The sequence below is a fragment of the Artibeus jamaicensis genome, unplaced genomic scaffold (assembly GCF_021234435.1).
Source record: "Artibeus jamaicensis isolate MK-2021 breed Jamaican fruit bat unplaced genomic scaffold, CSHL_Jam_final contig_233, whole genome shotgun sequence".
In the NCBI taxonomy this organism is placed as follows: Eukaryota; Metazoa; Chordata; class Mammalia; order Chiroptera; family Phyllostomidae; genus Artibeus; species Artibeus jamaicensis.
In genome coordinates this window covers 38,679,447-38,687,908 of record NW_026521486.1, presented here as the reverse complement: position 1 = coordinate 38,687,908, position 8,462 = coordinate 38,679,447, and the positions used below count along the sequence as shown (strand labels likewise).

The 8,462-nt window shown below is 41.1% G+C and overlaps 1 pseudogene; it reads left to right on the top strand.

The window, feature by feature from the left end:
- The first annotated feature begins 3,383 nt into the window (after positions 1-3,383).
- On the top strand, positions 3,384-6,334 carry LOC119045091 (short/branched chain specific acyl-CoA dehydrogenase, mitochondrial-like; annotated as a pseudogene).
- The last annotated feature ends 2,128 nt before the right edge of the window (positions 6,335-8,462 follow it).

Below are 8,462 nucleotides of genomic sequence, written 5' to 3'. Positions count from 1 at the left end.
TCATTTTTTCCTTCCTTCTGGTTCACTCCCTTGATTTGAGGCCCAGTTTCCTTTTCATCACTATTGGTTTCCCGTGAAATTCCCTTCATTTTGATTAGTTTAGCCTTCATATGTTCCTCTAATTTGTGACTAAAATCAACCAGTTCTGTGAGCATCCTGATCACCAGTGTTTTGAACTGTGCATCTGAAAGTTTGGCTATTTCTTCATTGCTTAGATTTATCGGCTCTGGGGCTCTGAGTTGTTCTTGAGCCATGTTTTGATCTGTTCGTGCCTGTTACATATGAGGAGCGAGGCCTTAAGTGTTCACAAGGGCAGGGCAACCCAGGGCGCTGGGTTGTGATGCTGTATGTGGGGGCGGGGTCAGAGCGGGGAAATGGCAGCCCCCTCTGCTGCCTCCCACTGCTGGGGCCTGCTCCATCCTGTCTCACTGCTCACTCCCTTGCCGGCCTATCTGCGCAGGAATGCACAACCACAGTCAACCTGCCACCCTGCGCCCTCTCTGGGTCTGCTGGTTGCTCACTGGGTTGTTCATTGGGTCCACCCGTTGCAACCCCATGCCTGGGATCAGCACACCTGAGTCCATCTCACTGAGTTTTCCTGTGCAACCCTGCTCAGCCAGCGGCTAGCTTTGCCCCTTTTACCAGTCAGGCTGAAGAATTCGTTGTTATCAAACTTCCAAAAAGTTCAATTTTCTGTGTTCTGGCTATGTTTTCTGTTGCCAATATTTTGTTGTCTCTAAACTTGGTTGTGTGAGAAAGCACGGCGTCTCCACCTATGCCTCCATCTTGGTGGAAATCTCCTTAGTTTGTTTTTATTTTAGGTGTGGTTACTAGTAATTGTGAGTTTGCTGTCATTTTAGTATACATGTTTACATCTTCTTTTTCTTAGATAAGTTCCTTTAACATTTAGTATAATAAAGACTTGGTCATGATGAATTCCTTTAACTTGACCTTATCTGAGAAGCACTTTATCTGCCCTTCCATTCTAAATGAAAACTTTGCTAGATAGAGCAATCTTGGATGTAGGTCCTTGCCTTTCACGACTTGGAATACTTCTTTCTAGCCCCTTCTTGCCTGCAAGGTTTCTTTTGAGAAATCAGCTGGTAGGCTTATGGGAACTCCTTTGTAGGTAACTGTCTCCTTTCCTCTTGCTGCTTCTAGGATTCTCTCCTTCATTTTAATCTTGGCTAATGTAATTGTGATGTGCCTTGGTGTGGGCTTCCTCGGACCTAAGGAAGTCCCACCTTCTTTGGGACTCTCTAAGCTTCCTGGACTTCCTGGAAGGCTATTTCCTTGGTCACAAGGAAGTCCCACCTTCTTTGGGACTCTCTAAGCTTCCTGGACTTTCTGGAACTCTGTTTCCTTGGGCCCAAGGAAGTCCCACCTTTTTTTGGACTCACTAAGCTTCCTGGACTTCCTGGAAGGCTATTTCCTTGGTCACAAGGAAGTCCCACCTTCTTTGGGACTCTCTAAGCTTCCTGGACTTTCTGGAACTCTGTTTCCTTGGGCCCAAGGAAGTCCCACCTTTTTTTGGACTCACTAAGCTTCCTGGACTTCCTGGAAGGCTATTTCCTTGGTCACAAGGAAGTCCCACCTTCTTTGGGACTCTCTAAGCTTCCTGGACTTCCTGGAAGGCTATTTCCTTGGCCAGATTGGGGAAGTTCTCCTTTATTATTTATTCAAATAAGTTTTCCACTTGTTCCTGTTTCTCTTCCCCTTCTTGTACCCCTATAATGTAGATGTTGGATTGTTTAAAGATTCCTGGAGGTTCCTAAGCCTCTCCTAATTTTTTTTGAATTCTTGTTTCTTCATTCTTTTCTGTTAGTTTCTTTCTTTCTTCGTTCTCGTCCACTCCATTGATTTGTGTCCTAGTTTCCTTCCCATCACTACTGGTTCCCTGTGTGTTTTCCTTCATTTCACTTAGTGCAGCCTTTATTTTTTCATCTAACTTGCAACCAAAATCAATCAGTTCAATGAGCATCTTGATCACCAGTGTTTTTAACTGTAAATTTGATAGGTTGGCTATCTCTTGGTTGCTTAAAAGTATTGATTCTGGGGCTTTGATTTGTTCTTCTGTTTGAGCCATAATTTTTTGGTCAGCTCAAACCTGATAAGTATGAGGGGCAGAGCCTTAGGTGTTTACCAGGGTGGGACAACCCACGCATCCCTGGGTTGTGATGCTGTATGTGGAGGTGGGGTCAGAGAAGGAATAATGGTCTTTTCTCTGCTCTCTCTCAGATTTCAGTCCCCTCTGCCACTTCCCACAAGCAAATTGGGCCCTTCTGAGCTGGTTCCCAGGTGGGTAGGGTTGTGTATGTTCTAGGACCCTGTGGGTCTCTGCAACGAATTCTCCTGTGAGGCTGGGAGTCTCTCCTGGCACCTTTTAATCAGTACATTTAGGCTTTATTTCCCGGCGATGGGGTCCTGGGTTGCACAGTCCGTCTCACTGCCTGTTTTTGCCGGGTTTATCTGCACACATGAATGTGTGACCACGGTCAGCCAACTGCCTTGCATGCCTCACTGGGTCTGCCTGTTTCTTCTCCACTCCTGGGGTCTGCTAGCCCCGTGTAGCCTGCACGCCCAGGTCGGCCAGCCAACGCCTTTTCCTACGACAACCCCTCTCTGCCAGTTCCCGACTCTGTCCCTCTTACCAGTCTGGATGAACGGTTTATTCTCAAAGTTCCCTACAGTTCAATTTTCTGTCTGTTGTGGTTGTGTTTGTATTTCTAAAGTTTTGTTGTCCTTCTTTTGGTTGTGCGAGGAGGCATAGTATTTCCACCTATGCCTCCATCTGGGCCAGAAGTTGGGAGGAGAAACTTAAAAATTTTATTTTTTAATTTTGTTGTTCAATTACAGTTTTCTGTCTTTTACTCCCATCCCAGCCCTCCCCCGCTCCCTCCCATTTCTACCCCCCTAGTTTTTGTCCATGTGTCTTTTATACTTGTTCCTGTAAACCCTTCCCCATTTCCAGTTTATGCAGCAAATGATAAATGTAAGAGCTGTACCCAGACACCTCATATTCAACTGCTAATCTGTCACCTCCTTCAGATATTTCATTCATAAAAGGTGTCCTTCTAGACATAATTGCTCTACTAAGACCTACTTCTTCTTGGAACACTCAGAGTTTCAGACCTAAACTTCTCCTGAACCACTGTTATGAGGCCAAGTTCTAAGAGTCTTGTCCCACAGTGTGCTATTAGCACAGACACTGGCCCACATTCTGTAGCTCTTACTACGATGGCCACCCCTGCTGCCTCTACATTTCTACCACATAAATGTGCTGTGAGCAAGAGGTCATCATATTAAAAAACATCGTAATGCCCAATCACAGGACCCCAGGCGGCATATAAGGTTAGAAAGTTTTAACATTTTCATGTTGGTATATGCCCTTCCTCGAGAGCAAAATCAGATGTCAGGTCAACAGGTATTTCCTCTCACTGAAGTCATGAATTCTTGCCGTTGACATCACCTGGTATTGAGACTGAGCACTCAGAACTTCTCCAAACGTTTGAGGCACCAGAGCCTCCTTTCTTAGACTGATGAAACTTCCTCTGTACTTTAAACTCATCTAGTCAGAAACTGCCCAGAAACTAGTCACCAGCATTACTGCTGCTCTACGGTTTAAAACTTGTCAGGAACTACAAGAGGAAACTCACATTTTATCCAGGAAATATACCTAAACATTGAAAAAATTCAGTAGCCTAGGGAAAATGGCAAAATAAAATAAACTTAAAAAAAACTACTTATTCTTTTTAAATATTTTTTTTATTTTTAAAGACTTTATTTATTTATTTTTAGAGGGGAAGACAGGGAGAGAAATATCAATGTGCAGTTGTCTCTCATGCACCCCACACTGGGAGCCTGACCCACAACCCAGGCATGTGCCCTGACTTGAAATCAAACAACCGACCCCTTGTTTCACAGGCCGGCACTCAACCACTGAGTCACACGAGCTATGGCAAAATATTTATTTATTCTTAGAGAGAGGGGAGGGAGGGAGACAGAGAGGGGGAGAAACATCAATCTCACACGCCTCTCGCACATTCCCCAACCAGGGACCAGGCCCACAACCCAGGCATGTGCACTGACCAAGAATTGAACCAGAGACCTTTTACTTTGCAGGACAATACCCAACCAACTGAACTACATTAGTCAGGGTTAAAGTTTTAAATAGGAAGATAATCTGAAACATATGTATTGAGAAAATGCTATGTCTAACAAACTTAATGCTTGCTCATTATTTATCACGATATAAATAGGCATAGAGGAAGAAAGGAAGGGAGGGAGTGTGAGAAGAAAGGAAAAAGGGATGGAAAGAAGGAAGGAAGGAAGGAGGGAGGGAAAAGAGAAAATATATATAAAGGAAACCTTCTTATCAAGAAATCAATGACAAAGGTACAGGGCTTGTTTGTGAGATACCCTGAAACTGTATTTTCAAGTTAGCCAACGTTCCTTCATCTTATAGTGCTATTTATTACTCATTATTGGTATTCCTTAAATTTATGGCCGATGTTCTATACTGATCTGTTGGTATTTTTGTAACATTGAGAATGCCTTACAGGCTGTTTTTAATTAAGGCATAATTCTGATGCTTTGCCACGTAAATAATCTGTAGTTGTGTGTTATCTTAATGTTCTAATATCAACTGGGAAGAAGGCACAAAACATTTCAAATAATATCTCTGGTTCCAGGGCAAACCAGGAATATTCTCATCTTGATACCTGTTCAAACAAAAACTGGATAATGCTGCTTTTGCTGGTGTACCAGAAGCCCACAGTAATAAAATAAGCTACCAGGCCACCTGGCCTGCAGCACCTACTGAAGGAGCCGCTGTGAGGTAGCATGCTGCTAAGAAGAATCTCCCTAACTTGCCTGTCTTCTTGAAGGCTCCTACTCGTGTCCTAAAATCTTTCCAGTCAGAAGCTCTGCTCAGTATAACAAATAAAGGGCTACCCAGCACCCCATGGCAAACATTTACAGATGAGGAGAGGATAATAAGAAGCACAGTCAACAAATTGCTTCTTTGGTTTCAACAATGGATGAAAATTCAAAAATGGAGAAATCAGTAATACAAGGATTATTCCAACAAGAGTTGATGACTGTTGAAATTGACACAAAATAGAGAGGAACAGGCATTCATTTTTTTCTCCCCCCTGTCCTAGTGATAGAGGAATTAGCCTAAGTTGATGTATCTATGGCTTTGTTATGTGACACTGAGAACACAGTAGTTAGAGGGCTGATTAGAAAACATGGAACAGAAGAAAAAAAAAGGCTACCTATCTGACCAGGCTAGTCACAGAAAAAAAACAGGAAGTCTCTGCCTTTCAGAAGCTAGAGCAGGTAGAGATTCATTTGCTTTGAAGATCAGAGCTGATAATAAAGGAAACATGTTGTCAGTGGATCAAAGACGTGGATCAGCAATGCTAAGTATACATAGCTCTTCCTGGTGATGGTGAAAGTAGACCCTACCATAAGGTATAGAGGAATTACCCGCTTCTTAGTAGACCGTGATACTGAAAGCCTTCATATAGGGAAAGCAGAAAACAAACTGGGAATCAGAGCTCCTTCCACCTGCCCATTAACATTTGAAAATGTCAAGGTTCCAGAAGCCAATATGCCGGGGCAAATTTGACATGGCTATACGTATGCTACAGGGAGCCTTTAATAAAGGTTCCCTGTATGGGGAGCCTTTATTAAAGGGTTCCCTATAGGAATTGCTGCACAGAGGCTGGGAGTGGCTCAAGGATGTTTTGACTACACTATTCCACATATTAAAGAAAGAATAGAAAAGAATATTTAATTTTCAGAGGGTCCAACACCAAGTGGCAGATAGCCACCCAGCTAGAAGCTGCAAGATTACTAACATACAACACTGGTAGGCTTTTATTATTTTTAAAGATTTTATTCATTTCTTTTTTAAGAGAGATAGAAAAGGAGAGAAACATTGATCAGTTGCCTCTTTGTACACAACCTGACTAGGGAATGAATCTGCAACCCAGGCAGGTGTCTTTGACTGGGAGTCCAACTGGCAGCCTTTCACTTTGTGGAACGATGCCCAACCAGCTGAGCCACACAGGTCAGGTTACACTGCTAGGCTTTTAGAAGCTGGAAAGCCATTCATAAAAGCAGCACCAATGAACAAATACTATGCATCAGAGATTTCAGGACTGACAACTAGTTAGTATATCAGGTGGATGGGAGGCATAGGATTGATTATACCAAAGATTATCCTGTGGAAAAATACTTCCGAGATGCAAAGATTAGTACAATATATGAAGAAGCATCAAATATTCAGCTGAACACTATTGCAAAGCACATCAATGCAGAATACTGATGTCTGTAGGAGTGGGACCACTCCCAGGTGTCCCTGGTGCAAAATTTTAAACTCTTGTGCCTTTTGGGCAAAGTAGACCACCAGGGTCTTAAAGTACTTTATTTATATCCTTAGTTATGGGCCTCAGAGTGTACTTTTTCTATTTTATCTTCAGGTCTGCTTAACTTAGATACAAAAAAGCATTTCTTAAAAAATTCACATTTTCTTGAAAACTGATTAAAATTTTTTTAATTGATTTGAGAGCAGGGGGAGGGGAAACAGAAAAGGAGAGAGAAAGAGAGAGGGAGAAGAAGAGAGAGAGAGAGGGGGGCACACCAATTTGTTGTTCTACTTACTTGTGAATTCATTGATCACTTCTTCTATGTGACCTGACTGAAGGTCACACTTCCCACCTTGGAATATCAGGACAATGCTCTTAGAAACTGAGCTACCTGGTCAGGGCTTAAAAACTAATTTTTAAAAAGTTCTATAGGTATTATTTTAGCTTCAGGTTATATAGAAATTTTACTCTACCAGCACTTGGAGTATTACTAACAGAAATGACTACTTTTTAAAAGTATATTTTATTGATTACACTATTACAGTTGTCCCATTTTTTTCCTCCCTTTTATTCCCCTATGCTCTGTACCCTACCTCACACCAGCATTCCCCTACCTTAGTTCATGTCCATGGATTGTACATATAAGTTCTTTGGTTTCTCCATTTCCTACATTATTCTTAACCTCCCCCAGCCTATTTTAGCATGCCATTTATGCTTCTTATTCCCTGTACCTTTTCCCCTACTTCCTTCTCCCCATCCCCACTGATGACCGTCCATGTGATCTCCATTTCTGTGGTTCTGTTCCTGTTCTAGTTGTTTGCTTAGTTTGTTTTTGTTTTTAAGTTCAGCTGTTGATAGTTCTGAGTTTGTTGTCATTTTATTGTTCATAGTTTTGATCTTCTTTTTCTCATTTAAGTCCCTTTGACATTTCATATAATAAGGGCTTGGTCGTGATGAACTCCTTTAACTTGATCTTATCTGGGAAGCACTTTATCTGCCCTCCCATTCTAAATGAAAGCTTTGTAAATATAGGTTCTTGCCTTGCATGACTTGGAATACTTCTTTCCAGCCCCTTCTTACCTGTAAGGTCTCTTTTGAGAAAGAAGCTGATAGACTTATGGGAACTTTTTTGTAGGTAACTGTCTCCTTTCCTCTTGCTGCTTTTAAGAGTCTCTCCTTATCTTCCATCTTGGGTAATGTAATTCTGATGTGCCTTGGTGTGTTCCTTGTTGGGTCCAACTTCTTTGAGACTCTCTGAGCTTCCTGGACTTCCTGGAAGTCTATTTCCTTAGTCAGGTTGGCGAAGTTCTCCTTTATTACTTGAAAATTTCAACTTCTTACTCTTCCTTTTCTCCTTCTGGCACCCTTATGATTAGGATGTTGGAGCATTTAGAGTTGTCCCAGAAGTTCCTAAGCCTTTCCTCATTTTTTGAAATTCTTGTTTCTTCATTCTATTCTGGATGAATGTTTATTTCTTCCTTCTGCTCCAAATCATTGATCTGAATCTGTTTTCTTCCTTTCCCTGCTGGTTCCCTGTATATTTTTCTTTATTTCGCTTTGCATAGCCTTCGCTTTTTTCTCTATTTTGCGACCATACTCAACCAGAAATGGCTCTTTTTATATTCCTATTTAATCTTTATTTTGTGATATTTCTATTCCTATTTAATCTTTATTTTATAGCTGGCATTTTTATAAGATAGATAGATTAAAATCTAAGCTGCTAAACTAGGTAGAAACTGATACAGTTTTCTGTAGAAAAATATAAAACTTCCATTTCTAAATACCTGAGAATGGGTAGAGAATAAGGGTAAACTTTGTAGGTCATACAACTGAAGAAAACATTATGTTAACAAAGTAAAGCAATTTAATTTACTATGATAACTGACCTGTGTAAAAGATGCATTCATGATGGTTTTGGGGATTATTTTAAAAACAAATCTCTGCATTAGTTTTAAGTGTAAAACTTAAATAAATCCATGTAATAATCAAAACATATTCAATATTATAATACTTATCCTATCTATTTTTCAACAGTATAATTTCTCTCTGTATTAAATTGAATACTGTCAGAAGAAGGAGAAAGAGGAG